The sequence below is a fragment of the Phacochoerus africanus genome, chromosome 2 (genome assembly GCF_016906955.1).
Source record: "Phacochoerus africanus isolate WHEZ1 chromosome 2, ROS_Pafr_v1, whole genome shotgun sequence".
NCBI classification, from domain to species: domain Eukaryota; kingdom Metazoa; phylum Chordata; class Mammalia; order Artiodactyla; family Suidae; genus Phacochoerus; species Phacochoerus africanus.
In genome coordinates this window covers 277,204,578-277,228,750 of record NC_062545.1, presented here as the reverse complement: position 1 = coordinate 277,228,750, position 24,173 = coordinate 277,204,578, and the positions used below count along the sequence as shown (strand labels likewise).

The window sequence follows — 24,173 nt, the reverse complement described above, 5'->3', positions numbered from 1 at the left end:
CTTAAGGCGGACGCTTAATCACTGATGTTCTTTTTAAGAGAAGTGTTTAACCCTAAATTCTCCTTTAATAAAATGTCCTGTATCTGAATTTTCCTTAAGTACACTCAGAAAGCTCTACATTTTCCCTGAAGCGTTGTTTTAGCTGACATCCCGCAATGTTGGGATGCTGGGATTTAGCGGTCATTCAGTCCGAGACATCTCGTCATTCCCCTTGCCCGTGACCACTGCCCTAGCTGTGTCCCCTTGCCCGTGACACTGCCCTAGCTGTGTGGCCCTGGGGTGATCAGGCGCGGGGAACCCACGGCAGAAGAGCACTGTCTGGACGCTGGGCCACCACGTCCAGCATCCTGGCTAAGACCTCACATTGCCCCAGGCCAACCCCGAAAGGGCTGTTCGGAGGAGGGAAAGTGGGTCAGGACTCATCAGAACATCTCGAATGTCCTACTCCAGCCCACCTGGTGCAGCGTTAGGACCTCAGCTGAAAACGGTGGCAGGAGGAGGCACCCACGCTCCAAGGGGAGGGACTGCTCACCTCTGTGGCTCCTCGTCCACCCGCCCAAGCACATACGACGCTGGCAGTCGAGACGCCCTCTCGCTACGCCAGGGACAGTAGGCTGGCGGTCCCTAAACAGTAGCTCGAGTCCACACTATTCCTTTCAAAGCAGAGAGGATTATGGCTCCTTTGCCATATTTGCTGTGGTCAGCTGGCCACTAGGGTCCTGTGTCAGAGCAGAAGCTGCAGGGCAGGGGTCTTGCCCTTGGGTTCATGGCTCTCCTGAGGCCTCAGGGAATATTGTTGCAGGAGGAATGAAGCCAGGGTCAGGGCTGAGCCTTCCAGGTCCCCGGAACAGCCCGGGGCACCCTGCCCCCGGGTCACCATCCTTCCTTCCGGTCTAGACTCTAGGTGAGTGTTGGTGTTTCTGAATCGAGGGCATGGGTGGTTTTGAGGAGAAAGGCCAAATCCTGAATGGGCAGCTTCACCCTGCAGCCCCTGGGATGCGGGCGCAGGCACAGACTCCCACCCAGGGGGCTGCTCTGCCCCACTCCCTGAGCCCATCCCACCAGCCAAGGTGCCACGGTGTCCCTGCCAGCACCTTCCTGTGGCTCCCGCGCAAGGAAGGGAAGGGGCGAGAGAGCAATGGGGAGAGTGAGCACGTGGGGACCTGCCTCAGGGCCCAGGGGGCCCAGGGTGCACAGCTCTCGCAGGACGTGGACAGACGCAGTTCTCCGCCTCTGCCCTCAGCCTGAGCGGTCACCGTGCTGGAGCCAGGTCTGCCTTTTCCACCAGCTGCTGGCGGGGAAGTGGCCGGTGGGTCCTGAGCTCTGGGCGCCTTTGTCCACCCCACACACCTTCCGGGCCGCGTGCACAGCAGCCCCTCCGGCCTCACCTCCCGCCGCACCGGGAACAGGCCCCATCGTGTTCCCTGTTTCTCCAAGATGCAGAGATTGCGAGTGGCATCCGTGCCCTTGAACCAAATTAGCCACACTTAGCTCAAGTGCCTGCCGCCTGCTTGCCAACCCCCGCCACCACTCCCTGCCACTTACCCGCCTGCTCGCCCACGCACCCGAACCCGCAGCGGGCCTGACTCACTGGCTTGGTGCCACTTGATGTTCACAAGCAGTGGTGGCCCTTGCCCCCCGCCCACCCCCAGGATCACCAGGCCATGATTGCTGAGTGACAGGCCAGCTCAGCTTAGCTGCTGTGTGACATGGGGCAGTGTGCATCCCCTCTCTGGGCCCGCTTCCCTCCATGAAGTACGCCAGACCCGACAGCAGAGAGGCAGCCGCCCAGAGCCCCTCTGCTGCTCCTCTCCCCCGCCCACCTCACAGGGAGACCCCCGCCAGCCTGGCTGGCAGCTCCTCCTGCAGAGGGACTGTCCCAACCGGGAGAAGCCCAGAGGACATGAGGGAGCGGCAGCAGCCTTGCTAGTTGGGGCCAAGCCTCAGAGAGGATAGAAGTTTAAGACTGCGGGTTTCAGTTCAGCTCACCGCTCCATCGCTCCCTGGCTGTGTGACCTTGGGCAAGGCTTTTACCCTCTCTGAGCTTTGGTTTCCTCTTCTATGACACGGGTACCATGATCCCCACAGTGCTGGGTATTAAAGAGCCTCATCTAAAGCAGGAGCATGGTGCCTGGCACCACTGCAGGTTCCGGGCGTTTGTTGAATGACTGAAAGAAAGAATGAAGGCGCCTGCCTGCGGGGTGGCTGACAGCGTACTCCATGCAATAGGGCTGACGGCCTTGACTGTGTGTAATATGTTAAACCTCAGTTATAATAAGTAAAATCTCAATCTTTAAAATAGTTTTCAGGAGTTCCCGTCGTGGCCCAGCGGAAACGAATCCGACTAGGAACCATGAGGTTGCGGATTCGCTCCCTGGCCTTGGTCAGTGGGTTAGGGATCCGGCGTTGCCGTGAGCTGTGGTGTAGCTCGCAGACGTGGCTCAGATCTGGCGTGACTGTGGCTGTGGTGGAGGCCGGAGGCAAGAGCTCCAATTCGACCCCTAGCCTGGGAACCTCCAAATGCCGCGGGTGCGGCCCTCGAAAGACAAAAAAGAAAAAAAAATAGCTCTTAAATAAAAGCACGAATACAGTTCACCGGACAAAAAAATCCATCACTACGGTAACAAATAAACATTTCACACCATCTAATTTCCATTCCCCAGAAGTAACCAGTATCAGAGGGAGGAAAGCCTGGCCTTGGGCGGGGGAGGATGCTCTCAGGGACGTGGGGGCAGGTGCACGCTAGGACCCTAGGCGTTGTTTTCGCTGTGGGACATTAGGCATATATTGTCAAGTGCCGCTCAGACAGTGAGCTCAGGGCCTCCAGGACGGCCGGCGGTGGCTGCAGGCGGGCGGAGCCGGGAGGCCGCCTGAGCTCAGAAAGGAGCAGGTGCAGCATCAGAGGCAGCCTTTCACTGCCATGGATGCTCCTGTACCTTAAGTGCTGGAGAGAAGGAACTGGCCAGGCAGCCCCTGGGGCAGAGGGGAGATAAAGACCCTCAGACACCCTCCCGCCTGTCCTCGGACCACGGCCCCCCCAACCCAGGAGGCCTCCAGCGAGAGTCTCAGCCTCCGCTCCAGCCTCTCCCCCTGCCAGGGACCCTCAAGAGCCAATCAACCTCGGGCTGTGATGGAAAACAGGAGGGCAGACGCCGCCTTGGGCACTCAAGGGAGGGCACCTGAGGGCTCGAATCCTCTTGCTCCCAGTCCTTCTCTTCGATTAAAAGCAGAGTGGGAGGTGGCAGGGAGGGGGCCTTCCAGGTGCCGCGGAAGAAAGGACAACAGCCATGCGGGAGGCGGCTTCCCCAGAGGTTCTGGCGCAACGCCGCGGCCAAGGATGACGGTCACGGCCAAGGGCAGGAGCACCAGCCTCAGTCTTGACCTTGCCCATCACGGTCCAGCCCTCCGCCTCCTCCCGCTCCCTCAGCCGACCTGGTCCAGGCCACACCACCCTCAGGTGCCCACCCCTGGGTTTCCAGCCCCCTGCCCACAGCCGGCCCACAGCCCCAGGTCCCTTGCCTCTCTCACGCGAGTTCCTGAGCCTGGTTCCTTCCCACTCAACCTTCAGGAGCCACCTCCTCCTGGAAGGCTGCTCGGAAGCCCCAGCTGAGCCATCTCGGCCCTTGCTCAGTCCTGCCATCAAGCGCTCTCTCGTCTGTCCCCACGGCCCCCTTGGGCACAGCCGACACGTGCGTCCCCTGGACACACCCAGTGCTCAGGAAGCATCTGGGGAGCGAGAGGGTGAGGGAGTGGACCCCCATGGTAAGCCCCCGGCCCCCCCCTCATGCTTTTTGACTCAGAGTCGAGATTCCCAGCTCCTCTCACACCTCCCAGCCCCACATACTCCGCGGCTCCTAACACGTGGGGCCAACCAGGCAGGTCCCGTGGGAACCCAGGGTGGGGGCACCTCTCTGTCAGCAGAAAAGGGCCTCCAGGAGGAAGGCAGGACCCCATGACTGCAAGCTTTGGCGTCGGGGCCCCCCCGGGTGACCCCAGCATCCAGGGCATAGCAAGCCTTCTGTACAGGTCGCCAAATTGTTAGGAAGCCAGGTCCTGACGGGACAGCGGAAGTTCGCCTTGTGAAGACGGACGAGATCCCTGGAGGCCAGGGTTGGGGGGGGTCACCTGTCAGGGTCTGGAGGACAAAGGGCACTGGGGGCCACAAGGAGCTGATGCAGGGGAGAACCAACAAGGGCCACATGGGGTCCATGATGGCCCAGGGGACTGGGCCTCCTGCAACCCCCCCCCCCCCACTCCGAGGACTGGGCCACACACTCGGCAGGTGACGGAAAGGAGACGCTGGTTCTGCCCCCAGCAGAGCCGCCACCACCACACTCCAGCAGGGGAGAGGAATAATAACAACAGCCAAAATAATAATAACCCCCAACAGCCAGCCCTCAAAGGCTCCAGGGCCCTTGGGGATGGAGCGCAGGGGGCCAGCCTGGAGCTGACCGTGGGCCCTGGTCTTGAACTTGGGGCTCCCCTTCTGCACAGCCTCCCTTGACAATGGAGACGCCCCTCCCCCCATGCCGGGTGCTGTGCCGGCCCCTCATCCCTGAGGGGGACCCCCAGCCCCCCGACTTCTTGTCACCAGGTCTAAACCAGGTGCCCGCCCTGGAAGGCCAAGGCCGTGGTGGTCCAGAGCCACACCACCCACCTCAGCCCACTCGCCCCGCTGGCCACCGAGCACCTGCAACGGGCCAGTAGGATGCTGTGTGTGATATAAAACGGACCCCTGACCGCAGCCCGAACAATAAACACAGGCACCGCTTCTGCTCATTCCGTGTTGAGATGCTTCTGCATGGGGTACATGAAGTTACATAAAACATATATTACTGAAGCTAATTTCCCTGTTTTCTTTTTTTTTTAGGGTGTTTTGCTTTGTTTCGTTTTTGTCTTTTTATGGCCGCGCCCGCAGCATGTGGAAGTTCCTGGGTTGGGGGCAGATCTGAGCCATAGCCGGCGGCCTACACCACAGCCACAGCCATGCGGGATCCAAGCCGCGTCTGCAACCTACACCACAGCTGACGGCAAACGCCAGATCCTTAACCCACTGAGCAAGGCCAGGGATCGAACCCGCATCCTCCTGGATCCTAGTCGGGTTGGTTACCGCTGAGCCACGACGGAAGCTCCTTTTCAAGGTTTATTGAAGTCTAGTTGATTTTCAAGGGTAGGATCACTTCTGCGATATCTTTATTTTTTCATGTGGCTACTAGAAATTTAAAATCATATTTGGTTTAATTTTTTTTTTAAAGCCGCTGGATAAACTGTAAGAAATTTTTTTGAAATCATGGTTGCGACACCAATTCCGGGTCTCATGGTGCCTCCACTCCAGGGCTGAGGTGCCCAGAGGCTCGGAGGCAGCCAGGGGAGCTGACTGTGCTTGTGCCAGGCTGGGGACCAGGCCCAAGGGAGACGCCCTGGGTGTGGGACGTGCCTGAGAGGGCACCAGACACGCCCTGGTCACAGCGAAGGGGCGACTGCGTGAAGCCGCTTCCTGGGCTCTGGACCTGTGACCCACTGCCTGTGGGGCCGGGCTTCCCGGGGCTGGACGATGGATCCCTGCCTCCCTGAGATTCCTGGCCTCCTGGTCCAAAGAGTCTGCTCTGCAGGGGGTGCAGGAGGGAGGGAGGGATTGGGGAGCCCAGGGCCAGGGTCCAGGCCACCCCGCCAGCTGCTGCAGCTGCCAGGCCAGGGCGCCCCCCTCGGCAGCCACCCCACATCCCCGCAGACTGCTGAGAAAAGGACCAACTGCACGTCCCGGGATCCCGCGACCCTGCCCACCTCCGCCCTCTGGGCTCCCCTCCCCCAGCTGCCCCCTCGGCCCCTCCCTCTCCCCCCTCTCCCCTCCCCCCTCGCCCGAAAGCCGAGGGGGAAACAGCAGGTCTTGCGCAGTCACAAATCTTCCCCGTCCTCCTCTCCCTTCATTTCCACCAGGCGCACAGTAGCAGTTCAATCTGAAAAGCGCCGTGGTTTCGGAGGCGCAGCCCAAGAACCTGATCTTTGTGGTCGTTGATCTTACAGGAGCCCGCGGGGCTCGCAGAGCTGTGCCACCGGAGAATTCTCCTGTTGATTCATTGGACCCGGAGGCGGCGCGGGAATCAAACACTCCCAAGGGCCTGAAAGCTCGGGAGAGGGGTCGGGGGACAGGACCCCTGCCGGGCTCTGGAACCCTCTGGAACCAGCTGGCCGTCAGGACCAGCTCTGCCCCGAAGGATTTTGGGGTGACCTTTTTCCTCCCACTGCCCCCTGGCTGCGTCTAACCCCCCGCCCCCGCCCCCAGGGCCCTCAGCGCTGAGTGGTGCCCATGTGGCCCCATGGCCAAGGCAGACGGGACCTGGGATCAGGATGACTGCGTCTGGGGGTGAGCGGGACCGGAGCCCCACGCTGGGCTTCCCGGGGCCTCTGCCCAGCACCCCCTGGACCCCCGTGGCAGGTCTCTGGGCGGGCCGGGAGCTGCCCGGTGGCTGGCTGCGCTGGTGGAAATGCGGCAGGCCCTGGGGTCTCAGAGCCCCCCAACACCCATCGGAGACACGCAGGTGTGAAGCCAGAGGGCGCGCCTTCCTCCGGGATCGGGAACGCGGGGCGCAGACTCTGCCGTGGTTCCAGGCGCATCAGTTGACCTCTTTCCCCGGGCCTGGGAGAAGCAGGGGTGGCACGTGACAAGGGCTGACACAGAGTCTGCCTGCTTCTCCCTGACGGAGACAGAGGACATGGAGGCCGAGCCGAGAAGGACAGCCGGGACTGGACACCAGGCCTCAGGACGCCAGGGCCAGCGCTCTGTTCCAAGGCCCTGGTCCCAGGGACCCGGTGCTCGGCTGGCATCCTCGTCACCAGGGAGATGGCAGGGACCTGCAGGGGGGGGGGGGGGGCTCCAGGGCATCCTTGGGAGGGTGGCCGGCTGACCGCTTCCCGGTGGGCTGGGGGTTTACATCTGGGAGGTGGGTACTTGCTTCACCAGGCTCATGACGAGGGTGTTAAATCATTTGCCACCCCATGTCCCCCCGCCCCCCAGGCCAGGAGCCTCGTGAGCACCACTGACGTGAAAAGCCATCACAGCAGGAAACCAATTCCACCCTGTCTCTTCCGTGGTCACCAGCATCGGGCACCCACTGCTCTCACCACCTGGCTAGACCCTGGCCTTCTCGCCCCGACCCTGAAGGGGCCGCCCCTTCTCCTGGAGGCAAATCCTGGAGCCGTGAGCCTGACCACAGCCGAGACGGGAGGCAGTGCGTTTCCCCCACAGCCCGGCGAGGAGGCAGAGGTGACCCCGCAGAACCGGGGTGGGGGTGTCCAGTCTCAATGAGACCTCCCTCGGGCTCTGTGATTTAGGGGACCTGGGCCCCATTGCCAGACCTCAGCTTCCCCATCTGCAAAGTGGGTCTGAGGGGAAATGTCGGCAGCGCCCCACCTAGAGCATCGCGTGGAAGCCTGTGGGCCGAGCAGGCCTGGTCCGGAGCAAACATGACCTCCCCCCACCTGGACGGAAGGTGCTGGAAACAGAGTCTGCCTGCTTCTCACGGATGGGGAGGGCAGACCCTGCCTGGACTTGGCTCCAGGACATCTGTCCCCGCCTGCCTCTGGGAAGCCAGAGAGCTGAGAAGAAGCACGAGCCTGGGCGTCCTCGGGTCCTGGCCGCCGCGGACACCCCTGTGCTGTCCTGGGCCAGCTCTCTTCTTGCCTGCTGCCTCCCCCGCAGAAGGCCCCTTCCGTGACATGTGGCGCGTGACTCGGGAGGGCGGAGGGCTCAGCGCGGGCCCAGCCCCCGTGCACTCTGCCCCGCAAAGGAAGTGGATTTTTAAGGATGTGGCCCAAAGGCGTTTTTTAAACCGCTAATTGGGTAAGTCGTGTCCCTTCTCCTCGCACACATGCACACACGCTCGCACACCCGCTCCCATGGCTTTGCTCCTCCAGCAAACAAACACAGCGTAATCTCTGTTACCGCACAGAATGTCCTGTTTAGGTGGACAGGAGCCAAAAGCGATGACCCCAAGCTGTCCCACCACGGAATGCATTTCCAGGAAGAGGTCGATGGCCTGGTGCACTTCCCCCCCCCCCGCCCCCCCCGGAGGAAAGCCCCCAGTAGCGCCGCCTTAAACCCCAGCGAGCAGCCCCCCAGGCCTCCCACGTGACTGCTGTCCGGGAAGGAGTGACTTGAGTGGCTCCAGAAAAACGTGACGTTCCAGCACGAGAGACAAGTGGCCGACAAAGCAAAGGACAAAAGACGAACATGGAAGGAAACTACTTGCTGCATGAGGGGCCGGAGGAGACTGGCGGTCGCTGGTGAAGGCTCTCAGGCATCCATGACAAAGACGGCTTTACCCCCCCCGCCCCCCCCCGCCCTTTAGGGGAAAATCGGGCGAAGGACGTGAACACCGATTCACGCAGAGTCAACAGGCGTTTCAAAGTGTGTCACTTCACGGAAATCAAAAGTTAAAAGTGATAAGAAAACAGCCATGACCTCCCCCCAACGAAGGGGCAGCGATGGGTCCGTGAGTGCCTGAAATTAACACGGAGGAGAGAAAAGGCCCCCCCGTCTCCCCGCCTGGTGTCCGGGGAGGAAACGGGGTGACTTTCACGCAGTCAGATGCAGGCACCCGCGGACCTGGTCACCTCACTTCCGGCCTCCTCCCTCCGAGGCCTGGGCCCCCACGGGCCTGGGTCCCCATGCTGGTGTTTGTTACGGCAAAAACTGTCAAAATGTTTCAAGGGTTGGGGTTGGGGCATAGATTACAAAGTTTTTGCACAGGATGATCCCGCGTGGTCTGTGGTGGAGGAGCTCATGATGGCTACGGAGAAAAGCCGGACAGAGACGATAGAACCGTGTGATCCTGATATTTAAATACGCAAAGACTACAAGGGACAGGTGCTGGAGAGGGTATGGAGGAAAGGGAACCTCCTACGCTTTGGGGGCGAATGTAAATCGGTGCAGTCACTGTGGAGAGCAGTGTGGAGGGTCCTTAAAAAGGTGCTTATAAACCACCATATGATCCAGCAATCCCACTCCTGGGCATATGTCCAGAGAAAGCCATAATTCAAAAAAATCCTCGCACCCCAAAGTTCACCGCAGCACTGCTCGCAATTGCCAAAGACATGGAAGCAACCTAAATGTCCACCCGCAGACAAGTGGATGAAGAAGATGTGGTCCATACACACAATGGAATACTACTCAGCTGTGAAAAAGGATGAAATAATGCCATTTGCAGCCAACTGGATGGATGACGATCCATTTGGTGACATAAACCAAAGACAGATGCGTAATATCGTGAACACCTGTAATCTAAAAAAATGCAAGAGAATTATTTCCAAAGCAGAAATAAATAAATGAGGATACATCACACACACACACACACACACACACACACACACACACACACACGGGAAAGGCAGAAAGATGCACATTGAAATGTTGGGATCTCTGGACGATAGAACTGATTTTCTCTAAGTGAAAAAATGTTCGCTCTGTTCTTCCTATTCTATTTTTTTGTAGACTGAATCTGTTTTCTTTTTTTCCCCAGAACTAAACACTAAAACTTGCCCCTGTTCCAAAGCTCGCCACAGAGCCCATAGAGGTGCCCTAGAAAGGCACCAGGTCCGCAACCGGGGGCGAGACTGTCAGCGGGCCACTCCTTCTGGGCCCTGGATCTCCCCGAGGAAGGGGGAGACACCTGACACCGACCTGCCAGGCCCGGGGTCTCTGACGGTGAAACTGGAGCACAGCTGCGACCCGGCCACCCTGCCCCCAGGGAGCTGGGGCTGCGTCATCGGCTCAGTTACGGTCCGCAGCCTTGAAGCTGCCGGGTGACCGATGGCCTTTTCAGCAGGTGAACTAACAGGCGGCCTTCAGGACCTGGCGCTGGAGTCTCAAGCGTCACCCCCAGCCCCTGAGCCGGGCCTCGTGGGTCCCTCGTCGCAGCCTGGAAAGGGGCCCGGCCTGTGCCCCACCTCTCCCAGGACACTGAACTAGAGGGAGGGTCATCCCCAGCCCCCCACACGGCCCGGGCCTGAGGCTCCATGGACCCCAGGGCGACGTGTGTCCTGGAGAGACACCTCAGCGACAGGTGCTCCTGAGGTCGAAGCCAAGCCCCCGCCTGCCGGGAGCCCGCCCCGCCCTTGCTGGATCCAGAGCCGGCGGACACGCTCTCTCCCTCCTCCGCCTTCTCCCATCCGGGAGCCAGGGGCCGCCCTCGGAGCTGGGGCAGTGGGGGGAGCTGGTCGGGGGCGGCAGGCCAGCGGCGGGGCGAGACTGCCGGTTGGACGAGCTGGGTTGGAGGCGCCCACAGACACCCCAGTGCACGTGTGGGGTCCTAGGGCCCATAGATGGGACTAGAGGCGGTGGCCTGGACGATGCCTCCAAGTGTGGGGACATCCGAGGGAAGACGGGGGTCTGCCAGCCCCCGGACCCCACAGCCCGCAGGGGACGGAGGCGGGCAGGGGTCCTGGTGGGGAGGGGTCCCGGAGGCCGTGTGGAGGAAGGAAGGGGAAGGCCAGGCCAGTCAGAGGAGGATGAGGGGCACACGGACGTCACCCTTGGAGGAGGAGCCGCCCGGCTCAAGGGGAGGGGTCCTGGGCCAACTGGGATGGGGCCGGGGGGCTGCGAGGGGCCTCTGAGTAGGGGGAGCGGAGGAGGGAGGTGACCACCAGAGGGGCGTGGGGACAGGGTTCTGGGTGTGAAAGAGTCATGACGGCAGAAGGACAGTGTGGGCGGAGGCAGCAGGATGCAAGTGGCAGTCCGAGCGGGCACACCACAGAAGTGACCAGGCAGAGTCTGAGCCCAGTGAGGGTGGCAGGGCGGCAGGAGGGAAGCCAGGCACGCGGTGCATCTAACCTGCACCCTTGGCCTTCAAGCTGGGCAGGGGACGGGAGGCACAAGCTGTGAGGAATGATGAGAACTCAGGGTGCGATGGATCCTGGGCCACATGGCAGATGCCAGGAGCCCCCGTGTGGGGGCCAGGAAGGTCGGGGGGACTCGCCTGGGGTTGGGATCAGGGGGCTGAGGCCCGAAGTCGGCTCCAATCAGACACCGAGGGTCCCCCTGAGCTCCACTTCATCCTAGTTTGGTTCTGCCTCCCAAGCTCTTTCCACCTCAGGCCCTTTGCACATGCCAGCCAGGGCTCTGGATCCTCTTTCTCCAGGCCCGTGCTCAGCCGGCTCCACCTTCGCCTTCGATGGAGGCCGAGCCATCACCTCTTGGGAGAAGCCTCCCCTGGCCTCCCAGGAGGATGGGCCCAGGCACCTGCCGTCCCACGTTCCCCCCTCATTTGTCCTCTGCTGTCCAGGCTCCTCCTTCTACAAGGTGACACCTGCCAGTACCAGCTGTCCACTCACCTCTCCTCCCGTGAGACCCTCCCGGGAGCCCCCTGTTGAGGGCTTGCCGCATCCCAGACAGAAGTGCCTGCCGCGCTCAGGGCCACACGTACTGAGCACACGTGGGGCCCCCGAGGCGGGCAGAGCGACCCTGTTTTACAGAGGGGGAGACGCAGGCAAGAAGGGCCTGGCCACGCTCAGGCCACACTCTACTTCCTGAAGCGCTCAGCACAGGGCCGCGTGGACAGGTCCCCCGGGGCCCACCCTGGACACCGGCCCGGAAGGAAAGAGGAGCGCGTGGCCCAGCATCCCAAGGTCCCGGGCCAAGCGCAGAGGATGCTGGCTCCCCGCTGAGCAGGGGCAAAGCCGGGGTTACTCCAGGCTAAATAAACAAGAGCACTGGGCAGGAAGGGGGATAGGCAGACCCAGCGCGTCCACCAGCCAGCCCACTGGTCTGTGAGCTGCGCCTGCAGGGAGCCTGGGGCAACACCAGGGGGCTGGCTGCTAACCCTGGGCTGGGGGGGGGAGGGCTGTGGGCTGGGACGGCTGCAGCCTGGCCCCAGCCCCCGCCCCGCTTCCTGCACTCAGACCAGAAGGTGGAAGCCTGAGCAGTATCTGTCCCCATGTCCAGGTGGGACCCTCAGTGGGGGCTGGCGGGCCACTCGGCCTCCTAGCTGGCCTGGGGGGTGGCCCTGGCGGTCACCCAGTTTCCTCCTAGGCCCGATAGGAGGCTTGAAATGAACCCAGGTCCTGCGGAAGGTGAGTCCCTGGAATCGTGAACATAAATGCATGGTTTTGTTTGTTGCTTTTTAGGGCCTCACCTGCGGCACATGGAGGTTCCCAGGCTAAGGGTCCAATTGGAGCTGCAGCTGCCGGCCTCCACCACAGCCACAGCCACACCAGATCGGAACCGCATCTGTGGTCTACACCACAGCCACGGCAACACCGGTACTTCACCCTCTGAGCGAGGCCCTGGATTTAACCCTAGTGCTCATGGGTACTAGTCAGTCTCACTACCGCTGAGCCACAACGGGAACTCAGTAGAGTTGCATTTTTTCTGGAGAGAGAGCAGGCTTCCCTCAGAGTCTAAAAAGCCTATGATGTGACCCCCCCCCCCCGCTCCCCACCCCCAGCAGGGATCTTCCCATTTCAGAGACGCAGGAGCAACCGCCCCAAGGTCTCCAAGGGGCTGATGGCAGAGCAGGGCCAACACCCAGGCCCTGATCTCTGGGGAGAGGCTGCTTCACTCCGCTGTGGGGGAAGGAGGAGTCTGGGCTGGACACAGGACCCAGCAGCTGCCCCGCCTGCCCAGCCCCTCCAGTCTTCACGACAAGCCCACGTACAGACCGGGAAACCGAGGCTTGGAGACAGCAGTGGGGTGAACAGCCACCCCACATATATAGGCCCCCAGGTACCCGTGAACGCAATTTTTGGGGAATAGAAATAGCTTAAGGATCTCGAAAGATTCCCCTGGATTCCTGGGGAGGGCGGGGCGGGGGGGCGGGCTACGTCCAAGGACCACGTCCTTATAAAAGTCAGAAGAGGAAAGACGACAGGAAGACAAAGGCAGAGCAGAGGCTGGAGATGCGGCCACGAGCCCAGGACGCCTGGGCCACCAGCAGCTGAAAGAGTCAGGAGGGACCCTCCCCTGGAGCCTCCAGAGGGAGTGCAGGCCTGCGACATCTGGATCTCAGGCTTCGGGCCTCCAGAACAGGGAGAAAAGGAATTTCTGTGGTTTTCAGGCCCCTGTCACCACCGGAGCTCTGTTACAGCAGCCGCGGGAGCCTAACACAGAGAGCTTCACCTGGACACCGCGGGGATGCAGCCCTGTGACCACCCCAGAGTCTCCACTAAAGGCCACCCAGCGCCGTCCAGGACGGAGAGCAGATCCAGGCCCTCCCTGCCCTGATTTGATTTCACTTGATTTATTTTTGTCTTTTTATGGTTGCCCCCGCGGCACATGGAGGTTCCCAGGCTAGGGGTCTTGAATTGGAGCTGTAGCTGCCAGCCTACACCACAGCCACAGCAACATGGGATCCCACCCACATCTGCCACCTACACCACAGCTCACGGCAACGCCAGATCCTTCACCCCCTGAGCAAGGCCAGGGATCGAACCTGCGTCCCCATGGATACTACTCGGGTTCATCACCGCTGAGCCATGAGAGGAAATCCCCCTATTTTAGGGTCGGGTATGCAGCCCACAGCCCTCCTGCAGGAAGGATGCCCCGTAACCCCGGGCCTGTCTTCGCAGCAAGCCCAGGCCCCGTGCGGCTCTCCCGCCCTCTGCTCTGCGGGCGGCTGGGGCCGCAGGGAGCCAGGGACGTGATGGGGTCGAGGCTGAGGAGCCGGAAATAGCAGAGGCTGCTGGAGGCAACAGCAGGGTCACAGAGTCAGGGCAGGATGCTTGGGGGGGGGTCCAGAAGGAGCCAGGCCAGGCCGCCAGCCGCATCCAGGCCTCCCCCGACCTCTACCCCCTCCCCCTCCCCCTCTCCCAGGGGACCCTCTCGGTCATGCCGGCCCCTTGCTGTTCACCAAAAGCCAGGTTAGGGCACGTGACCCAAAGGTGACCCCCCACTACCCCCACTCTGCCATCGCCCACCCTGAGCTTCCTCACCGAACCAGATCACCCCTCCCTCGTGGTGCTGGGGAGGCCCGAGCGGGCCCAGAGCCGCCCCCGCACCAGCTCAGGGCAAGGAGATGACTAGAGTGGGGCAGCGATGCCCCCACCTCCCTCACCCAGGAGATGCCCAACCCCCCCAGGGTGTCCCCCAGGTGCCCCCCAAGCCTGGGACCTTGAAGTCCATGCCTGGCCCCTCTGCTTCTTTCCCAGTAAACTCTGCCTGCAGCTCCCGGCCTCGTCTGTCCCTGCCCACCCCCCCGACGAGTTTCCTCAGCCCCTGGAACGTTCAGGAACCCAATCCAGGAAGCAGCCGCTCACTGCCAGCCCCCTGCCAGGCCCGAAGCTCCAAGAGGGTGGCCGTGGGCCTTTGGGGATGTCTTCTTGCCGGGGCCAGGGCCGGGGCAGGCAGGACACACAGTAGGACTTCAGGAAGCCCTGGTCCCCGGAATGAGGGCATCCACAGCCGCTGCTGGGCGGAGTCCCCCATGTCTCCCAGCAGCCTGGAGAGCTGAGCACCGCTTCCGGCTCATCCACAGTGGAGAAGAAAGGCAGGGGGCGGACGGCCTCGGCCCCGGGCCCTGAGGCTCCTCCAGAGTGGGGCCAGGTGTCCAGGCACCGTGGGGTGGCCCCAGCACGATGCCCACCTTGCCGGCCTGCCCAGGGAGGAGGCGCACAGGCAGGAGAAACCAGGCGACCTTCTCACCACCCAGAGCCCGTGCCTCCACCGCCTCCACAGGGCAGCGCTTCTCAAGCCTGGGGTCTGAGGAGCCCCGGGTCCCTGGGGTGCTGTCGGTGCTGCTCCACGGTGACGGGAAGGGCTGGGGAGCAGAACTTTCACTTGGGACTTCTCAGAGCCTTGAGGCTCCACTCTGGCCCTTGGAGGGAACCGTAAGCAGAACTTCCCCAAGTGTCTGGCCATGAGAGGCGGTGGGGGGGCCCCAGACCCCGTGGTGGGGTTGGGGGTTTGGCTCTTGGCAGAAGTCTGGTTCCCCGTTAGAGACCGGGCGGCCTGGGCTTTACACCTCCCTGGAGCGGCCTCAAATCCCTCTCCATTCCCTTCTGGCTGGGGTCCTCTCTGAACCTCAGATTCCTCCCCTGTCCCGCGAGAAAGCCACACCCAGGTCCCCGCGGCAGGAGTCCTGGGTGGAGCACCTGGTTGCAACCTGCCCTCGGAGGCTGGGGCAGCTTTTCGGCCCTACTGGGAGAGGGGCCGAGAGCCCGGGCCGCCCACCTCCTCCCCGGGCAGCCTGTCGGGCAGCATTTTCTAAGCCAGATTCTTCCCTGTCTCGCGTGGAAGGAGGCGTTTCGATGCCCCAAGTGAAGGCTCTGTGACGGTTCCATCACCTTGAGTCCCTACCACCCCTGCCAAACTGGACCCATCCGGGCCAAGAACCAGGAGGGCTGCGCTCCCTCCCTGGACTGGGGTTCAGGACCCCGACACGCTGCTCCAGGGCTGCGCGGGCCGGCTGCGGGACAGGGCGACCGTCCTTTCCACGGTGCCAGAAGCGCTTGCTTCGTCCTCCGGCAGGAGTGTTTTCCGGATTCCAACCGGAAGGATGAGAGCCCACGACCCAGGGCTCACAGCCCGGCAGCCGTTCGGGAGGAGCCCAGATGCCCAGCCAGGGGCCATGGGGGTGGACGCCACGCAGGCAGGCTGGGCTGGGACGGGGGCTGCAGGGCTGACCGTGGCCCCGTGAGGAGCCGGGGGCCGAGCACCCAGCACGGGGGCCCAGACAAGGCACGAGGCAGTGACTGGTTTAAACAGGCATCTCACACTCCTGGAACCCAGGCCTGGGCGGGCACAGGGACAGGCATTTATGGCCCCATCCCGTCCTCCCTGTCTCTCCAGCCACGGGCAGGACACCTGGAAGGTGGACGCCCTCCCTCTTCTGTCCACAATCGACGGCAGGAGGGAGGCTGCCTCTGGAGTCTGTGAGCAGAGCCAGGCAGCCGAGTGGCCCAAGAAACATCTGGAGTGGAGGTGGGCTGGCTGCTAGGAACCTTAAATATGGCATCTAAGTTTCAGGGTGAAAATAAAGAGCCACGAGGGGCAAGCAGCGAGACTAGCCTGTCAGCAAAGGGGCAGAGCGTTGAGTTGACGTATGCAATCCTGGCCACGGAGAGGCAGGACAAGGAAGAGCAAGAACCTAAGAGACAGAGGAAGCCCTGTGTCTGCATCCCGCCTGGTCCCCCAGGCCTGAGGCTGCCCCCCCGCCCGCCGGCCCCGAGGGCCTCGGGATGCTTGCAGGGAGCTGGTCTCGGGATATTTTTATCCCAGAGGAAGGGCAGCCCCGCGCTTGGTCCACGAGGCGCTTCCTGTCCACTGGGGCCATGGGGGCCAGGACCGAACCAAAGCACCCTGGAGGCCGGCCGGCCGGTCACGCAAGAAAGACCTCCGGCCAAACGGCAACCCTGGGAACGTGCGGTCCCCTCCTGCCTCCGCACGTCCGGGGGTCAGCGGTCACCCTATTAATAGCAACCCCTGAGGAGAGGCCTCACCCCTGGAGCGTCAGCGCCCTCCCCGCAGGCTTGGCCGAGTGGCCTGAGGGTGTCCCCCGGAGCAACGGCACAGGAGACATTGCCACCCTGCCCGAAGGCTCCACAGACACTGCAGAGGAAAAAGCAGGTCTCAGAGAGCACATTTTTCTAGCTGCCCCTTCTCCACCATCAGCGTTGAGACCCAGCATCCGTTTCATAGCCAATGAAACAGCACCAAGTCTGTACCTGCGCAGAGCAACAGGCCCCATCCTGGGAAACACCGGGAGGAGGTGGGCGGGGTCACCGCACCACAAGGAATAGCCCGTCACCTGGGCCCATTAATGCACAGAGAAAAGTCTGGAAAGTGAGTCACCCTCTCCGGACCCGGTCCACCCTCCCCTGAAAGCAAACCTCTAGACAGAGTCCTCTGGTGCCAGGAAGAATTGTGAGAGATGCTGAAACGGAAGGAAAAAGAAAAAAAAAAAAAAAGACTGCTGATCCTGCCCAGGGCGCCGGTGCCTCGAGGTCATCTCAAAGCTGTCTTACATGGGAAACGGGCAAAAATGCAAAAAATGTGCCCACGGAAATGGCTGGTTGGTAAGAGGAGGGTTATTTTGCTCCTGTGTGGGTTTTGTGTTTTTCGTTTTTTGTTTTTGTCTTTTTAGGGCTGCACCTGCAGCACATGGAGGTTCCCAGGCAAGGGGTCGAATCAGAGCTGCAGCTGCCGGCCTACACCACAGCCCCAGCAACACGGGATCCAACCTTGTCTGTGACCTACACAGCTCACGGCAACACAGGATCCTCAACCCGCTGAGCGAGGCCAGGGATCGAACCCGCGTCCTCACGGATACGAGTTGGGTTCATTTCTGCTGAGCCATGACAGGAACTCCTCCTGTGTGGTTTTAAATGCACATGCATAGAGTAGGTGTTCTGTAAGGAGAAAAGATGGACTTTTGAAAGAACCAGCACTAAAAAGTGTCCAGGCTACACCTCGATAGAGATTTTCGGCGCCGGGCACCTGTCAGGCACCCCACAGGTCCGATGCTTCCCCACTCAGCCTGCAGCACCTCTGAGTCTCCTGTGCCATCGGGGCCCAGGAGTCTGGGCTCCAGACCCCACTGTGTGTGCTGCTCTGGAGGCACCCCATTCAGGCATCCTGGAAACGCCCGGAGCCCCGGTTTCTCCACGTGGAAAATGGGACCTTAAAGCCACCCCCCACGGAGCCCTCCCTGCGAGCGGTGCCCTGAGCCCCAGCCCCGGGGGGGAGGAACCTGGGCTCATTCCCAAGGCCGCAGAGAGCCAGACTGAGCGAGGAAGGCCGGCTGTGCGTGCGGGGCTGAGCTGAGCTTTACAGGGGAGGTGCGGGCCCTTCCCCAGCAGCTCCATCAGCAGCTCCATCAGCAGCCGGGGGTCCCTGAGAGGTGCAAGCCCGCCCCCTGGTGGAGGACAGGGCCCAGTTCCCCACCCACCAAGGGCTGCCTGGAAGCGCAGGACGCCCAAGCCTGCAAAGGACGCCCGAGCAGAGCAAAGACGAGCAAGGGGCAGGAACCCACAGCCCGGGGGGGCGACCCATCGGCCACACCAAGGCCAGCGGAACAAGAGCCTGTGGCCAGGGGCATCTCAGGTGGCCGATTGCAAAGGCCCCCGTGTGGTGCGATGGCTCTTAGCCGTGGCCTGAGGCTGACCCTCTGAGACCCAGCGGCCACTGTGGAAGTCTCGTGACAGCCCCTGGAGGTTCCAGGGTCACCAAGGCCTTCCGTTCCACAAGGCAACAAGTCCTCGGGGCTTGTCGCCGTTCCTGGGAATGTCACGGCTTCCGCCTCCCAGCCGAAACTGGAAAGGCCTTGGGGGCCAGCCAGGCAGCAGGCAGAGGCCTGTGCGCTGAAGGTAAGCGGGGCAGGGGCCAGGCTCCCGCACCGCCGCCACCATCCCCACCCATGTACCCCCCAGGCCCTGCCAGTGAGCTGTGTCCTCATACAAGCCCTGCATCCGGATTTGGCTCTTGTGGCCCGACACCCCTCGCTCAGCAGGATGGGGCTGGGGGTGGGAAGAGTGTTCCCATGGAGCCCCCACCTCTGGCTTTGCCCTTCCCTGCAGGGGCCAAGAACCCCAAGCGGTAACAGCTGATGGAGCCGGGCCTGCCCCACAGACGGCTTCCTGGGGCAGGGAGACGGCCATGCTGGGGGCCCAAACCGGCCTCAGACACCCTCCTGATGCCAACATCTCTCCCCATCAGGTGCCAACTTCCCCAGAGGAAAAACCAAGCTCTCCAAAGCCACCTGTGCCTGCAGATAAGCGCACTGTGACTATCATTGAGGATTATTCTGCTCCGAGCGATCGATCACCGCCCGAAGTCACCCACACGGCACTTGCTGGGTGCTCCCCAGGGCCAAAGCAGACCGAGGGACTGCTGGACAGGAGTGGGCCTGGGTTTGCGGAACCAACAAAGCTGCGCCCAGGGGGTGCCCCGGTGTGGCCAAGGACAGGGCCCTTCTGCCTCCTCTTCCTCTGCTTCCTTCCCTCCCCTGGGCCCTCCCTTCTCCCTCCCGCAGGGAGGAGCCTGCACCCCACCCAGGAGCCAAGACGGATGACGAGAAAGGACTAAAGGACTTGCCCCTGGCCCCCAGGCCTCATTTTCACAAACTCCACGGCCCCCCAGCAGGCTTTTATTTAAAAAGGGGTTGGGGAAAGACTCCTCGGCTTTGTTCAACACTGAAACTGTTTGCTAAACAAGCCCACTCCCTTTTTTCCCACAAGGGGACCCCGGAGGACGCTTTGGCAGGTGCTGCTTCCTGGGCAGAAGGCAGGAGTCCCCTTCCCCATTCCTGGGGTTGCCAAATTCAGCAAATGGAAATCCAGGACAGTCTGGGAGCAACGACGAATGTGTCTCAGAATAAGCACATCCCATAAAATACTTGAGACATTTACTGTACCGGAGCTTTTTATTTATCTGGGGTTCCAATTTGTCTGCTGCCTCCCGGGTCCTTGCGCCTGGTCCTGTCAACTCTGGGGAGACATGGTGGCTGCACCCCCCCCCCCAAGGCAGCCTGCCCCTGATCCTGCAAATCCTTCCCACACCCGGGTCCTACGACCAAGCCCCCTGGGAGAGGTAGAGTCAGCCGCTCTTCACCCACAGCAAAGACAGGATGTCCAGACAGCGCGGCCAAAAGGCTTCATGAGTGTGGATCCCTAGGCCTGACTTCAGACCCCAGAGGCAGACTCCACCCAGGAATCTGCATGTTAACACCAGATGGTCTGAAGTCACCCTGAAGCTTGAGAGGCCTCATCCGGGGCTCCTGAGGAGCCAGCTGCCCCTTTGCTTCAAGCCGGTGGGGCCAGGAGTTTGCAGACTCAAGAGACAAGTCCCACATGGCCTAGCGACGGTCAGGAGGTGACATCAGGGCCCCCCACACTATTTGAATGGAGTTGCCCACGCACCCAGAGGGTCCCAGGTGGTCCAAGGCAGGGCGGTTGTGCAGAAGCGCCGGCTGTGGAGCAGAACCATCCAGCATAAGCAGACCCTTGACCCTCACCCCACAGCCCGGCTCTAACCCCTTTGCTGCCCCATCGGAGGTGTGGTGTCCACACAACCACTTTGGCCTGTGTCTTCAGCCATCAAGTAGGTTGCGACGGCCCTTCCACGAGGGGATGCGAGTGTAATGGCAGGGCCTTAGTGCAGGACCAGCAGGGCCTTGACACACACTGAGCGTGCCAGGCAGGGGGCAAGGGCAGGGCCCGTAGGAGCTGGTCCCTAAGGAGGAGTCCCAGCAGAGAAGGTCTGGGACTACGGAGACTCGGCCACTGGGACGGCCTACGCAGGTGGACAGAGCAGTAACTGAGACAGGCAGATGCCCTTGGAGCTGCCCGCTGTCCTGAGCGGCTCTAGGGCGACACCTAGGCCTCACGCTTCGCCCAGTCCCAGGTCGCTGCCTGCCTGTCTCCTGTTCAGGCCCTCGGCTCTTCTCTGCCACGATGCTCTGCAAAGTGAGCAGAGCTCTTCCATGGGCACCAGGCTAGCCCTTCACCTGTAACTAAAGGGCTGAACTGAAAATTCGCAAAGGAGGTCTGGAGAGCGGACCCCACTGGCCTCCCACAAGCCGTGTCCACCCCTGCCCGCTCAGCGTCCCCTGGCTGGACCCGCCGGCCACCTGTTGGGTCCAGTCCTTCTGTGCTGTTCCCGCACAGAACAAGACCCACATATATGCACACACCCCTTTTCACGCCCGCGTGGTCTCTCCGAGGGCCGCCCCTGCCCGCAAGCGGCCCCGCGCACAAGAGCGTCCCGCTCGGGGACGATGCGCCCGCAGCCGTGGGGACCGCCGCGTCATCGCCTCCGGCTGGGCCGCATGGCCCCACCGTCTGCACTGAGGCGACGGCCAGCACCCGAAACATCACATTTGAATCTTAAAACTCTAAGGAAACGGTGGACGGGAGCAGAAGCCACTTCCGCGCAGGCCCCGCAGTAGGAGTCAAAGCCTCGGTCGGAGGACAGCGCGGAGCCGGCCAAGGGCATGCGCGGAAGCCGAGCGAAGCGGCCCCGAGCATGCGCGGAAGACGTGCGGCGGGGCCTGGGAGCATGCGCAGACTGCGCCCTGCGCGCCCCGGATCCCCGGGTACCCACAGTTCCAGGCGCAGGGCCGCGTGCGGAAGTTCGTAGAGCGGGTTTTCCTTCCTTGTCCTCTGATTCGCTGCAAGCCACTTCCATTTCCGCAGAAAGTTCCGAGCCATTTCCTGACCGTCCGCGCGTAGGAAGTGCGCGAGGCCCTGTTTTGTTTCCGGGGGAATCTATTTTTCAGAAGGACGCAGGGGATTTCCGGGTGTTCCTCTCAAGCCTCTGATTGGCTGATTATTTTGAATATGTTAGAGCACAAAACAGAGTTCTTTCATCCCGCTAAAATGACACAAGAGATTTAAAGTGGACTTTTTTGCGGTTCCCCGTTGTATGCGGTTTCTCTTACTAGTGTGTCTGAGGCGCGAACTTGAAGTCACCGTAACTGTAAGGTAACCTATGCCTGGGACCTTAAATAAGGAGTGGGCGGAACCAGGGGCGTGTTGTATGAAAGGAGAGAAGGTTAGCACTCCCCTTGACAAGGATGGAAGAGGCCCTCGGGCCTAACAACACGCATACGGTTAAGGCATTGCCACCTACTTCGTGGCATCTAACCATCGTTTTTTTTTGTCTTTTTTTCTCGGGCATGTGTGCTGCACGCGTGTTCAGTGATTTGTGGTCGTGACACGTGCGATACAGGCGTGTGCGGTGTGGACAAACACATAACACGACTCTACTTTCTCTCCTGAGCGTCAGGGCCTGGTGGGCTCTAAAGGCATCCATCCCTCTGGCTACTATGCTGAGAGCAGTGGGAGGGCAAGATGGAGTCAGTGGGAGAGATCAGGGCTGGTGGCTGGTCCTGGTGAAGAGAAGCTGTCATTCTGGACACGTTCAAGGTCAATGGGACTGGCTGACACGGTGGTGGATGACTACAAGGTGTCCGGTCCCTCTGAGGAAGCTGGTACGGGAGGCACAGCCTGGACCCCAGGGAGCAGGTCTGGGCTGCAGGCCTAACACAGACTTGTCAGTGCCTCAGCTACTCTTAAAGCCTAAGACCACTCAGGAGGAGAGTGGGGACAGAGAGACAAGTGAATCCTGAGCTGGGTGTTGGGACCAGGGGACCGTCATGCCCTGTGCACTGCATTCTGGCAGTGTCGGTCTGCTCCCACCTGCTGGTCCCAGCATTTCCCAAAGGCCTCACTTGGAGCCTCCTTCCTTCTCGGCGCCCCATCCTTCTGATGAGGTCAGTCTACTGCCAAAAAAAAAAAAGAAATCATGCAGTTCCCACTATGACTGCAGCAGCTCAGGTCACTGCAAAGACACAGGTTCAATCCCTGGCCTGGCGAAGTGGGTTAAAGGATCCAGCACTGCTGCAGCTGTGCCTCAATTCAATCCCTGGCCCAGGAACTTCCAGATGCAGCACCCGTCATTAAAAAAAGGAAAAAAATGTGCCCTTGACAATAGGCCAAATAAGACGGCCAGCTGTCCAGTCCAAGGGGCTTATCCCTATCCAGATCCAGATCCGCAGAAAGGCCAAAGGGTGCCACCTGGGATGTGATTGGTCAGGGTCCTAGAGATCCGAGCCGGTTTGGAACCCACCCACAGATCCCTTTCAGCCGCCATTCCTGGTCCTGTGTAAGCGTGTCACTTGAATTCTCATTGGAACTGGCTCTAACGACTTGGAGGTGTGTGTCTTTGGCAGGCGTGCCTTCGATTGGAGTCACGATTTGCCTTCATACCGTTTCTGCCCCCCATGGCTCCACTCCTGCCCCCACCCCCCCACCCCAGGTCGGGCTGGCGCCGGGCACAGGGTCTCCTCAGAGGCACAGGGGTGGACACCTCTGCTGGGCCTTCAGCACCCACTGTTGCCTCCTCTGGGAAACAGGACCTGTCTGCCCTTTGCGCTGCACGTCTCCTCAGCCGTGAAGCCCAGCGAGCCCTGCCCGCGTCCTGAACCCACCCTGCCCGGGGAGCCCGCCCAGGGGCAGCAATGCTCAGGGAGGCAGACGCAACACAGCCGCGTGACCCAGCCGTCCCGCTTCACGTGCTTCCTTCAGGCTCAAGCGCAGATGTGCCAGGACAGAGCACACGCCCGCCTTCTAAATGACACGCTCACCGACCTTCTCATGGACAGAATCCACCCCAGAAGGCGGCCCAGAGCACAAAGCCCTGAGCTCTAAATGCAGGGCTCATGTAAGGCCCAGAAAGGTGCTTGTCCAGTTAAACAGAAGCACCTTGACCTGCGAGTTACAGCGGTACAGCGCCAGCCACGGAGCGCTCCGGATAGAGCGGGCCCGCCGTCGGTCTGCTCATGCGCACATGAAACGGGTGGGAGGGTGGTTGGGAAGCAGCCCCTCAGAGGTCGCGGCAGCAGAGCCAGACCAGGCGCCCCAGGGACCAGGAACCCGGTTTCCAAGGAGGCCGAGGGCGGGATGGGAACCTGGAGAGGCAGAAAGTCTAGACTGATCAGCCCAACGCAGGCAGGGCTTTGCTGGGGCCCCGGTTCCCACCAGCATCTGTGCACACGTGTGTGTGTGTGTGTGTGTGTGTGTGTGTGTGTGTGTGTAGACACACACCTTAGGACATTAAGGCAACTGGGGAAATCTGGACATCAGGTAGCTGGGAATTAATATTTCAGGGAATTCCCATTGTGGCTTGGTGGTTTCAAACCTGACTAGTATCCATGAGGATACTAGCAATCCCTGGCCCTGACGTGTGTGTGTGTGTGTGTGTGTGTGTGTGTGTGTGTGTGTGTGTGTGTGTGTAGACACACACCTTAGGACATTAAGGCAACTGGGGAAATCTGGACATCAGGTAGCTGGGAATTAATATTTCAGGGAATTCCCATTGTGGCTTGGTGGTTTCAAACCTGACTAGTATCCATGAGGATACTAGCAATCCCTGGCCCTGCTTAGGGGGTTAACCAGCTGTGGCCGTGGCCGTGGCTGTGGCGTAGGGCAGCAGCTGCAGCTCCGATTCAACCCCTAGCCTGGCAACTTCCAAATGCTGCAGGCGTGGCACTAAAAAATAACAACAAAGAATTATCTTAGGTATGAAGATGGTACAGCGGTTGTGCTTTTGAAGAATCGTCCCTTAGAGAAGCTGCTTAAATGACAGAACACCTTGCGTTTATCGTAAAATGACCATGGAAGGCCGCCTAAAACAAGAGATGCCCTAAGATCTTGAAGCCGAGGGTGAGGACACGGGGATTTCCTCC

At 61.2% G+C, this 24,173-nt stretch overlaps 1 non-coding gene across 1 annotated transcript; it reads left to right on the top strand.

The window, feature by feature from the left end:
- Nucleotides 1-21,456: 21,456 nt before the first annotated feature.
- Nucleotides 21,457-21,582, top strand: LOC125121781 (U6atac minor spliceosomal RNA). Its single transcript, XR_007133643.1, has one exon. It is a non-coding gene; the product is annotated as a U6atac minor spliceosomal RNA (small nuclear RNA).
- The last annotated feature ends 2,591 nt before the right edge of the window (nt 21,583-24,173 follow it).